Source organism: Mastacembelus armatus, chromosome 19 (genome assembly GCF_900324485.2).
Source record: "Mastacembelus armatus chromosome 19, fMasArm1.2, whole genome shotgun sequence".
Taxonomy (NCBI): Eukaryota; Metazoa; Chordata; class Actinopteri; order Synbranchiformes; family Mastacembelidae; genus Mastacembelus; species Mastacembelus armatus.
The window spans coordinates 14,586,058-14,599,154 of NC_046651.1; the positions used below are offsets into that span (position 1 = coordinate 14,586,058).

The 13,097-nt window shown below is 40.0% G+C and overlaps 1 protein-coding gene across 4 annotated transcripts in view; it reads left to right on the forward strand.

The window, feature by feature from the left end:
- The first annotated feature begins 646 nt into the window (after window positions 1-646).
- Window positions 647-13,097, forward strand: part of ptprea (protein tyrosine phosphatase receptor type Ea) — a 49,739-nt gene continuing 37,288 nt past the window's right edge. For all 4 annotated transcript variants that reach the window (XM_026315260.1, XM_026315262.1, XM_026315261.1 and 1 more), the window contains exon 1: window positions 647-741. The gene's annotated coding sequence lies outside the window, so the exon portion shown is untranslated. The remainder of the gene's footprint in view (window positions 742-13,097) is intronic.

The following is a 13,097-nucleotide window of genomic DNA, read 5'->3' on the forward strand; positions in this document are numbered from 1 at the left end:
TGAAGGTGACATTTTGTTCTGAAACAATGGAGACTGAGTTTGCTGAGTTCGCCTGAGGACACTCTGATGCTCAGTGTCTAAACAGCCATAGATTCAAAGTCTGGCTCTTGAAATTGTAAAATCATAAAATATAGTGCAGTTTAATCATTTACCAGTCTTGTTAAGAAACTTATGGGAAGACGAATGATAAGTATCATCACTGAAGCAACAAGCCTATGATAAGGTTTAGTATCATTTCACAGACAACATGAAGATGTATTTGCTTCATGATCAGGGAGGTTGTCAGTTTGCCATTTAAATTTAATTCATTAATGCAAATAACAAATAAAAAGGGAAATCACAAAATGATTTGGTATAATTACCATGTACACCACGTGACACAGAAATAAGCCGCTTTATGAGAGAGAACAGCTCCCTCATACATTTTTAATGATTACATTAGTGTGGAGAGGTAAAGGCTCCAATAGGGATTCAGTTAAATCTTGGCTGAAAACGTTTCCATAGGGAAAGAGAGAAAGAGAGAGCCCCTGGTGTCCTGTGTTGTAATAAAGTTTGTAGCCAGACTGTGGCTCCCTCTCTTCGCCAAACAGGGAGAGGATCCGTGGGGCTGCTCACCGTCTGATCTGTTATGTTGGAGTAAACACAAACTCCTCCTTCCCGCTGACAGGCGACAACGCTGAAACATCGGCTCGCCTTTTCCAAGACAATCTGCGCTCAGGACCTGCTGCTGAAACCTTCAAGGTGAGTGGCAGCATTTCTCTGTTTTATCGAGCCGCCTTTTATGTGTTGACACTTATTTGGCGAGTGGAAAACGCTGATTTGTTTGTAGTCACATTCAACGCCGCTTTACCTGTCCGTTACGCAGCGCAGCGCACGGTTGATTTTGAACCGTCCATTTCAGGTGTGCATTCAGCGTCCATGTGGCAGTGATTGCGTTTCTCCTTAAACTCGCGATGTTTATATTTTGCTCACATTGTGTTGTACATTTAACAACCTGCAGCGACTTTAGTCAAGCCGGTGCTTCGGTTTTATGGAGCGAGGGTTTGGAGTTTGTGTGCTCGTCTTTGTTTTCACCCGCCTATCTCTGCTGTTTTGCTGTTTTTTCTGTTCCTTTGCGTCCATCACAACAAAGATTAGCATCCGTTTTTTATTTTCACCAGCTGAGTGTTTGACTATGTGGGCTGAGCCCGTCTCAACATGTCGGTGAATGGAGGGGATATTGGTCGTTCAGGGATCATGGATGGATCTGCTAAGACTTGTTTCTGTAGGAGGACGCTTCTTGAGTCTTCAGGCTCTTGTTGGCTTGACAGATGCAGTGTTAGTTTCAAAATCTATTTAGTTGTGGTTTGTAATGTAATATTGGAGTGGAGTCCCCACAGGGAAGGCCTGTCTCTTCAGTGGGGGTCAGAGGTCATGGTCAGTAACAGATCAGCATCCTTGCAGTAGGTTGTCCATAGCAGAGTGTGGTGGAAAGAGAAGGGAGATGAATGACTGCATCAAGCCTGACATTTTTCTAATCAGATGATGGAAATGAAGGATTATATGAACTAAGACGCTGTGAGATTGTGCTCACAGATCATTAAAAAGAGAACAGGCGCTGACAGCCCGTATTCTTGGAGAGACTTTAATTTAGACAAATTCCATTCAGTCTCATAGTGAAACTAATTCTGCAAGAACTAGTGTTATGGTTTCCTTGTTAATCATCTGACCTTAGACCTGTATTCACAGATCCCAGGGGGGTGTAATGCTTAGCTCACTGCACTTTGAGCCATAACATGTGAACATAACCAGACAGTGATTTAAGTTCATTACTGTCAGAAAGATGCTGCTAAATTTCTCTTAATAAGTCGACCTGACAGGGACACGTAGTGTAGGCTGACTGAGGCTGCGTCTGGATTGGACGGATGAGACATGAAGACATGTTTTTAATGTGGAAAGTTGCATTTGAGGCCCTGATGCAAGTAAGAAATTCCCTTAATCTCAGCCTGAGCAGTGCTGAAATGTATAACATTCATTCTCAAAGCCACCTGACTTCTCTTCACTTTGACACGAACACTCAGGCCAAACATGGCAAATGTGCCAAGTGAGCAAGGGTCAGCTCTCTTTTCCAACCTCTTCACACACAAAGCTTTTATTGACTGGAATCAGCTGCAGACTTTAGAAAAACACCTACTGACTGCACCTTTTAAAAGCCAGTTATTAAGACTCTTTCTTCATTTTCCAACACGCACTTTCCTTCAGTTATAACAGTCGTTTAATTTGTTACTCAGAGAGTAGCCTCATGATCAATCTTTCTCTAGCTGGATTTTACTGTCTTGAGCTCCTGTTATGTGACATTCAGTGTCTGTCTTTGATATTTCATTTTAAATTCCATTTCATCTACAGTGTACGAGCCCCCCGGAAGAATGGCAATTGCTTTGGCAGACGTTAATGGGGATGCAATAAAATAAACAAATAGTCAGCGCTCGCCAAGACAAATGAGAACGTGTAAAGATGCAGGAAGAAATAACATTTGACTGAGGGCTGCTGTTGGCAGATTGATTTGGCTTTTATCTGTTTACTATTCGTGTGTGAATCCAGTTAAATTCTGTCTCTGAGGCAATTTATTCTTACTGAAAACATGAACTCTCACTGTTCTGAGTTTAATCTTTGTCATGATTAAGATGACCCGTCTCAGGAGTACATATAATAACATATATTATCTGTATGTCATGTGCAGTGGTATATTCAAATGGGATTTAAATGAAAGAAATAAGGTTAAGAGCTAACTGGTTAGATGATGAAAATACTTAACAGGTTTAGAAGTGTGGTAGCTATTTTCAGCCTACATTTAATTCCTGTTTAACACACTGCCAAGATGCTCTTTTCTAGTTTTTGTGGCTAAAGTTAGAACTGTAAAATGGCATGTAGGAATGGAGTGAAGTGCACGTTATATGAGCGTGGGTGTGCTGTGTGAAATGAACAGATGTAGTGATTAATGAAATTCACAGTGAGGTGGAGAGGAACGAGTTGTGCATACCTGAGCTTTCTAACAGCTTGCTAGGTATAAACCTAAAATTGCCAGTCAGAGTTAATCTCTGCTTTTCAGCCACCCCTCCATCTCTCCACCACCTCTCCTTAAAGTCCTGGGAGCACTGATTCTAACTTTGAGGTGCCACAGTGAGACTGTTGCACTTTCACTGCTCTGTGCTTGAAGGTATGAATTTTTTCTCAGATAGGCAGAGAAGGAACTAATTGGTATAAAGTCGTGACAATTAGAGACGAGACTGGTCTGGCTGAGAACTTGTCAGGTCTTTGCCGGAAGAAATGTTTATAGCCAGCCTTGAAGAAGGGCTCATGAATTAGGCAAAGGAATCATAATAGCAGGATCTACCTTTTGATACTAACAGTATTTGTGACTGACCTGTTATTTTTCTGTTTGTCGTCTTTAGTGGAAGCTTGCTAAAGCACATTAGGCTGCAGGATGTTGCAACCATAGGCTTGTTTGTGCTTGTGGCTACTCCTCCAGAATGCAAATCCTACAGTCTGCCTTTGGATGTTGGCATCATGCTTAAATGATTTAGCAATAATAAAATATATAAGGCATGCAGCATCAGGAGATAAGAAGTTAACCCTCATTTAACCAGGCAGATAGATTAAAGACTCGAAGCGATGGTGAGGGGAGGGGTTACTGGGTGCTGTGCACAGCTTCTATTAAAAGTATTTGAACAGAATAAAGTGTGAACTGTTGCAATAACCACAGCAAAACGAGAAACAACACAAACAGAGCATGTGAGTGGTGTAATGCTTCCTGCCTGGAGGACGTTTGTAGGATCAGAAAGTCCCATATCCTCATACAGAGGTGGGACGCCAGTAACACAGTGAGGGGGGCCTATTAAACACATGGCTGTGCAAACTGCTACCTGCAGCCCTGTGTCTCATCCCCCCTCACCATCTGATCTGTGTTCCACCCAGGGCCATCACTAACATTGCTGTGGAGGTCAAGTGAGATACTGTTGTGACTTGTGATTAATATATGTGCAAACTAAAGCTGTGTATATTTGTGCTTCTTTACAGTTTGTGGTGTTTAAGAGTCGGCTTTGTCAGTGTAGTGCTGAAACAGCTGGGGAGAGATCAAGCACCTTCTTTTTTTCTTTTTGTGTGTGTATGTCAGAACTCACCCACCCATCTGTTCAAAGAAGGCATTGTAAGTTGCTCCTTTGAGTTACCAGTAAGGCCGAAAGGGAGAATGATTTGATTACTAGTTAGTAATAAAAAAAGAATGAATGTTAGCTGCTGTGGCAGGGAACTCAAGGAAAGGAAATGCTTGTGATCCCCTTAAAATGAAGCAATATGTACCTGTGTCCCCTCACTACATGATTTAGCCTTAGTGTGGCCCTCCAGTCAAAGGCAGAAAATTAAAGTGCTTAGTACTTGATGACACAAATGCAGAAGTCAAAAGAAAATTCATTGTGATTGTCTTCAGATTTATCAGTTATTTATTTATTAGAGTTCCCACTGTCCAGTTTGGGATCTGCTGGGTCAGACACTTCTGGTTTGAATGAGAGAAAATAGCTCAGGGAAGTGTTGCATGATGTCACTCTACATGAGCCGCCGAGCGGTAATATGGGTGGATTCCCCCCCTCCAGGCTACACATATTTTCGCTATTGTATTGCTGTCTGTTGCTACACAAGCACATTACAAAGTACACCACACAGCTCTGAGAAGATAGGTTTTGGGCGACTGAGCTGGTGACCTTGCTGTTGTTGAAAACCTTTTAAGATTTCTATGTTTTTGTCAGCGAATCTGCTTGTAAAAATAGAAAAAAAGCAAACGGCCAAAGCTTGTTATAATCACAACACACTCCCATACTTAAAATCACATCTGTCAACATACAATCCTCACCAAAAGTTGATGTTAACATAAATACTCTGAGTTGAGCTGTTTCTTTTTTTTTTTTTTTTTTCTCGTAGGCCGAAATATGGCAACCTAATTTGGTGACCTGTTCAGGGAAAGCAGGGTGGTGCCCAGAAAAGATTAACTCCCTGCACTAGAGCATGTGGCCTGATTTTAGTGAAGTGAAAGCAAACATCTCCAGCTTTGGCTTAAAACATGTTTCACTCTATTTTATCTGAATGACTGTCTGGGAAAAGCAAATATTAGGTTTTCTGTAGAAAACAAAGGGTAACCCAGAGGCTGGGAACATAGTTAATATCTCTTTGACAGCCCGGGAGGAAACGATTCAGCTGTTGTGGCTTTCCTTCAAGGCTGCTGTTTGATGTTAGTGTGGATCTGAGATACTGTCGGGGCACATATGTTGTATTTTACGGGCACATATGTTGTCATACCTATACATTAGTTTGATATCTTGATGTACATGATATAATATAGTGTCGCAGGAGTTAAAAGATGATGCAGATATGGTGAAACTGAGGCTCACCTCTGCGCTTGTACATGGAATTATCCTTGTTTCTTAAAAGGCATTTATTTTGTTGTTTAATATCCCTCTAAAGCAAAATTGATCTTTTAAGTTCTCTCTGACACACAAATACGTAAAGTGACTTTTAATTGATTCCAAAAGCAGCAGGCGTTTGGCTGTGTCTGACATGGTGCTGGTGCATATAGAAAGAGTGATTATCTCCCCTCATTTCTGCAGCACCATAAACTCTAAAGCCTAGCTGGAGATGCAGTCTTGTGACTCGTGTTATCGCTCTCTGCATATATTTTTTTCTGTGCATTTAGTCAACACGTGGAACGATTTTTCCCCTTGCACCTCATAAAACGCTCCACTGCAGTGGCTCCTGGCTTTACTGAAACATTAATATTCGATTAAACTCTTTCAAAAGTCTGACATTAAGCACAGCTGGATTATAAAGCGTTTTGTTGGCCGCTGCAGAGTTTGCAGGCTCCTGAGCATTTGGCTGATGATCGTATAGAGATGAGATGAAAGCTGGGTGTGAGAGGAAAAAGTAAAGAGTGTTTGAAAGAAAGACAAAAGAAATAATGGTCTGACTGTGTCACTGCAGAGGTTGTGGACATGGATGAGTAAAGTGCCTAATGAATAATGGATGCATTCTAAAGCAGCCCATTTCCTATCTGTTCTTTCAAGGCTGCTACACAGGGAGTTGTTTGTGATCATCATGTCAGTCCTTCAATATTTTTATTGTGTTTTCAGTAATATGATGCAGCTTGAACGTGCTGGAAATACTCAAATACACATTTTCACACAAGCACAATAGAGTAATTCAAAAGGACTGCTTATTTTATTTGATGATTATGTCAGATAAATACAGGACAGCAGTTTTAACACACCACCAGTTTTTTGTGGAGGCACTGCATACAGAAAGTAGTAATTTCTACTCTTATTTTATTCATTCAAAGTCTGTTCTGTGGATCCATGTTAACATCAGTATTCCTGAGACGTATAATAATTACCAGAGCGCTGATCACATCACAGAGGACTGTACAGTGACATGAGCATTATTTCAGTGTGTGTTTTGTCACTTTTCTTTTTGAACTGAAAAAGATGTGGTGTGGTGTGCAGGGCTTTTATTAAAAGCACCTCTTAACTTGTGCTGCTTTGGTAAGCTTCATAGTGTTAAGTTTTTTTTTTGTTTTTTTTTTACACTGTGCAGTTAGATGCAGTGCTGACCCCACAGTCAGGGTTTTGCAGACATGTCTGCATGCCGACATACACGTATGGCTCAGGGGAGTGCCAAAATGCACTAATGTATGAGATGATAGTCAGAGCTGTCCTGTATGATAAAAATGGATTTATTCAAGGTTAGAGGAAGTCTGGATCGCAAAGTATGTTGGACATAAGTTGAGGGTGAAAAACTTTGAACATGCTTCATTATATTGAATTTGTCATTGTTTAAGAATGTAATATGAGCTACTGTTATTTTATATTTGTAAGTAACAGAAGATATGGTTTAGATTAAACAAAACAAAGATAGAGTGATAAGCAGGGAAAATGTATAATTGTTGATTGGTAGCCCACGGTAATGCAGGCCGTATCATTGTCATGTGGTTAATACCAACTGGAATGAATCTAAATGCTTGCTTTCCAGCTATCCCTGCCCTCCCCTCTGCTAATTACCTGGATCAGGTGTGTTCAGCCAATCAGAAGGGCAGTGATGGTTGGAAAATAAGCATGGCAGTTCCTCTTAAGAACCAGGGTTGGTTAAAGAGAACACTTTATTTTGAATACCTGGAAATATGACTGTATCTGTAGTATGATTATTTTGTTGCTAATCAAAAATTAGTTCATGCTGTAGCTATAATTTTGATATGCAGCCTGCATAACCAACTATCTCATCTTTACATATTGGCATTTGCCTGTTCTAGAATACCATTATTGCTGCTTATCCCTTCAGATAGCAGGATGTTGCAGCTATTATAATGACAGTGCTGGATTAACAGGGCATTTTGTTATTTAGTATAATGACCAGAGATATTGTTCCAGAGGTTTTAAACAAAATCCTTGTATCTCACAACTGAAGTCTTTGATGCATTAACACTGTTAATTGTACTTCAACCAGTGGGCAGCTTTTCCCCTCTTTATATAATCATTTACTTTAATAGGCTGGGGAGATTGGGTTTATTCATTAGTATTGATTCATATTGATATACTTGCTACCCCATCACTTTGTCAAACTGGCGTTCAGCTGACATGTAATCTTTAACTGGTGTGAAACATTTTTAGGGTGTTGTGTACAAAACAGTGTTGGGCCGAACTGGTCACAGCTCATGACTCTGTACACATGCTTTCACGGCACACTAAGATTTCCATGCTAATTAACACAGCTAGGTTGCACGTTGCTAATCACACCATGTGGTCGTAAAATAGGTTTTCCCCACAGGGAAAGCAGACTGTTGACAATAACAGTCCTCCAAACACAAAGCTTTTTTTTTTCTGCTCAGCCACAGACAAAGCCAGAGCCACACCATTCACTTACAATCATGAGACATTTGTTTAGCATAATTAGTGTCTGATTTCATGCCAGGAAATATTCACCAATGAAAAGCTATTTGTATTTTTAATAGAATACATTCTGTGTGTTTTTATTTCATTTTCTCTTTATTGTGAAGAAAATATATAGCATTGCATACAGGTATTATTTAATTGCATTCATGTTCTTAAATTTATTTATTCCCCTTGATTCATTTCAGTAATGCAGCACAGCTCTTGGAGACAGACATAGTGTAGCCAAATTCTGTACAGTATGATGATGATAACTGAGCAACATGTGCTAGTTCCTTATTTATCCTCTCATTGTTTTCTGGGTCTCTGTTTCACAGCATGTTGTGCAGTGAGACTGTTGTTTGTTGGAAAACAAGGAGCAGGGATCACACACAGTCAGCGAAGAACCCGGAGTGTTTTCACTGCTGCTCCTAGACTGCTAAACTAAGAAGGCCAATGAGGTTATAGGTCATAATGATGTGTCCTAGTGCTGAACTGATCACACAGTGATTCTCTTTGTCAGCCCAGCCTAGTCAGTGGGTGGTTCTTCACACAAATGTCTTTTACTGGTCAACTACAGATTGTTTCAATCCTCTTCCTCCACATTTTTCCTCTCTGCATCGGGAGCTTAAGCACAAAGGCCAGTATACATTATGAGATATGTATTTTTAATGCTGTGGCCCCTGTGGGGTGTTTCCATATGGTGTGCCTTCACACTGATTTCTTACCCTGATAGAAATTGCCTGATTGCCTGATTTAGAAAACAGGGCAGCATGGTGGATGAGTGGTTAGCACTGTTGCCTCACAGCAAGAAGGTCGTGGGTTCGCAACACGGCCTTTCTGTGCTCACAGTTTGCATGTTCTCCCCCGGGTTTCCTCCGGTTTCCTCCCACAGTCCAAAAACATGCATGTTAGGTTGATTGGTGACTCTAAATTGCCCATAGGAGTGAGTGTGGTTGGATGGATAGATGGATTTAGAAAACAACCACACTGGATGGTCTCATTTGTGTATCCATGACTTTTTTTTTTTCCTCATTCATAAATAACAGCACTTCCTAATCTGCTGGCATGTCCTTGTGGTTTAGAGAGCATTGAGCAGAAGAGCATTTGATTTACCATTACCTTGTTATAGTATCTTACTCGGTTGTTTGCATTGCTACAGAGAATGAAATTTCCTAAAATGTGGTTTAGGGATTGTATATATAGAATTTGTCTGGAATTAGTTTCACATTTCTGTTTTTACATTTCTAAAGTGGACCCTGTCTGGGCTGTACATACTTACGCTTTTTATCAAAACTGGTGGGCAGCAGAGTTTGACACATGACTGACGAGAGACTGAAAAATACACTCTATGTGCTGCAGAGAGGACTCAGCAAAGAGACAGGAAGGGATTTGATCATCAGATCAGTCCTCCCTGGAGAGGGAAAACGCGTTGCTCTCTGAACACTCTAAGACACTCCCTCATTTGCAGTCTTTTATGACTGCCTGGGATAAACCAGTGTGTGAGGTGAATAGGCAGACGCAGTAGATGCTAAGACTGCTGGCTCTGCTGGAAGGATAGTATGCTTCAACTTTGTCTGCAGCATGGACCTGTTTTGTTTTGTTGTGGTGTTTATTTGCTGGGTTGCTTTTGATTTGAGGCATATGTTGAGTCTGTTGTGTCGTAGGCAGCATTTTAAACCAAATCTGACACATGGACAGAGAACACTGAGCCACCAGTGATGTCTGTCCGACTTGGCTGAAGTGCAACTGGAAATACATAAAGGCTTCTGTGCTCCTACCAGTTCATTACTACAATATCACACTCAGCAGCTGGGCCACAGCAGGGGACTAGTTAGCCGCTTAGTTAGTCAGAGATGCCTCCAGTCTCAGGGCAAAAACTCATTAGTGCAGACTAGCCAGAGTCCATTGTCGTCATGTTCAGCTCGAGCTGCATACTGTTTCTCATGCAGCTGCACCAGTAAGCAGTTGGGCCTTCCTTCATAGTTATTATTTTTGTCCTGAAAACTGCCAGAACTCCTGCGACTCTACTTGATAGTTTTCATTAGTCTGCTGGCGGTAGCTTGATACAGCTAGTCTTCACCATGGCTGTCGTTTTCCATGAGCTCCAAAAATACAGGAGAGGTGAAGCAGAGGCTTGTTTTTATAGCATCACCACCCATGTTGCTGCTACCATATCTATGTGGAGTCTGATATAAAATCCTACATGCTCTAGGCCACACATTTCACCCTGCATTCCTATGCCTGTAATTGGTTATTGTGGAAATACATAGGGGGGTTGGGTGTAAGCTGTGGAGAGGAAATGAAAAGAAAAAGGGAAGAGGGAGAGGGAGAGAAAATGGGGGTGGGTGGGTGTATATTTCAGTGTAGACTACAAGCACAACTGGTGTGGTTGCTGGTGCCAAAATACATCCCCCCATGATGAAGAGGAATTTTTAGCACATCTTTCATTTGCATGTGTCCAATTAGATTTCTTCCATATCCTACTGGAGCGATGGTGGTTGGGGGTGTCTGTTTCTAGGATCTCTTTAAGCAAACAGTGTCTGCAAAAGATGATGCGTGTGTGGGTTTGGGTTCTGAATTCATTTATTTAGGTTTCATATTTGGGCAGTGATGTAGATGAGGGGAAACCACACAATCTTTGTCACTTTTCATTTATAACATTTAACCCACAGATAAATCGCAGTGTAAAATATAGTATTGCAGAATAGAATACATTTTTTGAATAGTTGATTGAAATAAAATGGGGGGAAAAAAAATCAGCTTCTGGCTTCTCTAGCTCATAGAACTGTAAATTGAACCTCAGGTTTTTGGGATTCAAATCACTTTCATGTAATTATGAATCCAAACTCTTTAACTTGTTGAGCACTTATGCAGCTTTTTATAACTTGCTGCCCCTAAGATACACCAGGAATTCTCCAAAGTGATCCAGTGCATTGTACTGTCCCACACACAACAGTTGATGTGTCATACATGCTGTGTGTCATTAGAGATATATTCCCCTTTAGATGACTGTGTGCAAAGACTCTCACTTCAAGTTCATGTGATACAAAACCTGCTGAATTTTCTGTTAGAAATAAATGAAAAGTTGCTTTAAAACAGATGGTGTCCACTACTGTGTCATTTCACACTGAATTCAATAAATCAGGTTATTTGCATTTAATATTTTCTATTTAATGCTGGTGCAGGACTTTTAATAATTTAAACCTGGATTAGAAGGAGCCACCTTAACAACTGATTTCCAATTAAACAAGGCATTTAGGTCATTGTTGTGGAACAGTAGGAGGGTTGATGAGCAGTACTCTCTGCTTTTGACCTTTTAGATGCTCAGCACATTCGAAATGATTTTCTGTCAACACCCTCCTATGTTTAATGCTCTGAAAAGTCTGTCTTCAGATTTCACAAATACACAATAATTGGAATTTCTTCATCATTAAATTTGGGTAATTTCACACTTTAAATACACAAAATCTGTAGTAAACAAGGGTCTTCAATTTTTTTTCAAATCTGAACAGACCTTATAAAGCCACAGAAGACTAATAAGAGTTTTTTGTGACCAGTATTCCATCTAATGATTTCAATAACTCTACACTAGTTGCTAGGGATGGGTGTTTACTATGAAAATGGTTTAGGTCTTGAACTTCTCTCTTCATTACTAAGAAAATACCAAAAAAATCTTCTCTAATCCCCATTCCCATTAACTGCTGCTACCTATGAAGGTTTCTGTTCTTGCACAGCCTATATTACAATTTACAATAGAGGATTTAGGACCCGAAACCTGTAGTAATTGTAAACGATACAGTTCTTGACAACTTCATGACAGTTGTCATCTGAAAGGACAACTTTCACTGCTGTAACTACCTAATAAGGCTTTTGATGGCTACAAAAGACTGAGGCTAAATTTAAATGTCCCAGGTAGAATTTGCATCCTTGCCAGTTACTGATCCATGACAAAGACTTAGAAATAGTTTGCCTACTACTATAAATGTGATAACAAAAAGTGAATATGAGATTATTTACTATTTTTGCCCTAACATATTGCTCATTGAGTTTTAATTTGTTTGGACAAACACAAATGAGGTTCAATTTATGTTTGTTTGTATTTTCAAGCAGTACATTTCAAAATAATTCTAAGAGAAGGGGCTTTAAGGATCTGGACCAGATGGTTTATTCCTGATTATATATTTAAACAAGTGCAGCCTGTAGATTCACAGCGTTATTTGCTCTGATGGAGAACAATTATTCCACTCAGTAAGAGTGTGATCTGATTGTTAGCTTTGAAATAGGAGTCAATGGGGCCACCTGTAGCACTGGCATTTGTGATGTTTAGACCTTGTCACCAGACCTGTAGCTAATTATGTTTCACATTAACCATGGTAATTGCTTTTAAAGTTTTCCCTCTGAATTAAATCCCTTTAATTTATTGGAATTTAATTAGATTGAGCTGTCTTTTAGAATCACTTTCCAGAGGAGAATTTTTTACATGCAAAATAATAGGCTGTGCTTGTTTACTTACTCAAATGATCAGTATTGGCCATCACTCTATAGAAGGTTACAATGAAGAATGTCGAGTGTATAAAACCTATAAGAGCTATGTGAGATTTGTCATATCAATGGATGTGGATGCGGTGGGCACTTTTTCTCCTTTTGATAGGGCAGAGTGTCAGAAAAAACTGGAGAGAATGTGACAGCTTCTCTCTGAGTCATGTCAGCTGATTGGCAGCTACTCTGATGTCATTTGTTTTTGTGCAGCAAGGACAGGTCACGCTGGCTGATCCCTATACCACTCTGTCTTTCCTTCCTAGTTTCACTCCCTTCCCTTTCACCACCGCAGTTTATATATTTTTGTCTTCATCTCTTGCTTTTCGAAACTGACTGATCGTCTCCCTTGACTTTCCGTCTTTCATCCTTTCGAAATAACCATAAAACACTTTATTATGAATGAACGCAAACTAATACCTGATAAATGGCTCTTTGAAGCGTAAGTAAAAAAGGTACTGCTTGTGTTGCTGCCAATTTGTATAGAACACGTTCAGTTTCTCATAAATTAGTTGAAATAACAGCAGATTTATAATTCAGATTTATATTTGAGCTTTGGTTTGTTTTAATGGAATAACTCGTGATGAAGCATTTCAGTGTTGCTACTTGTCCACA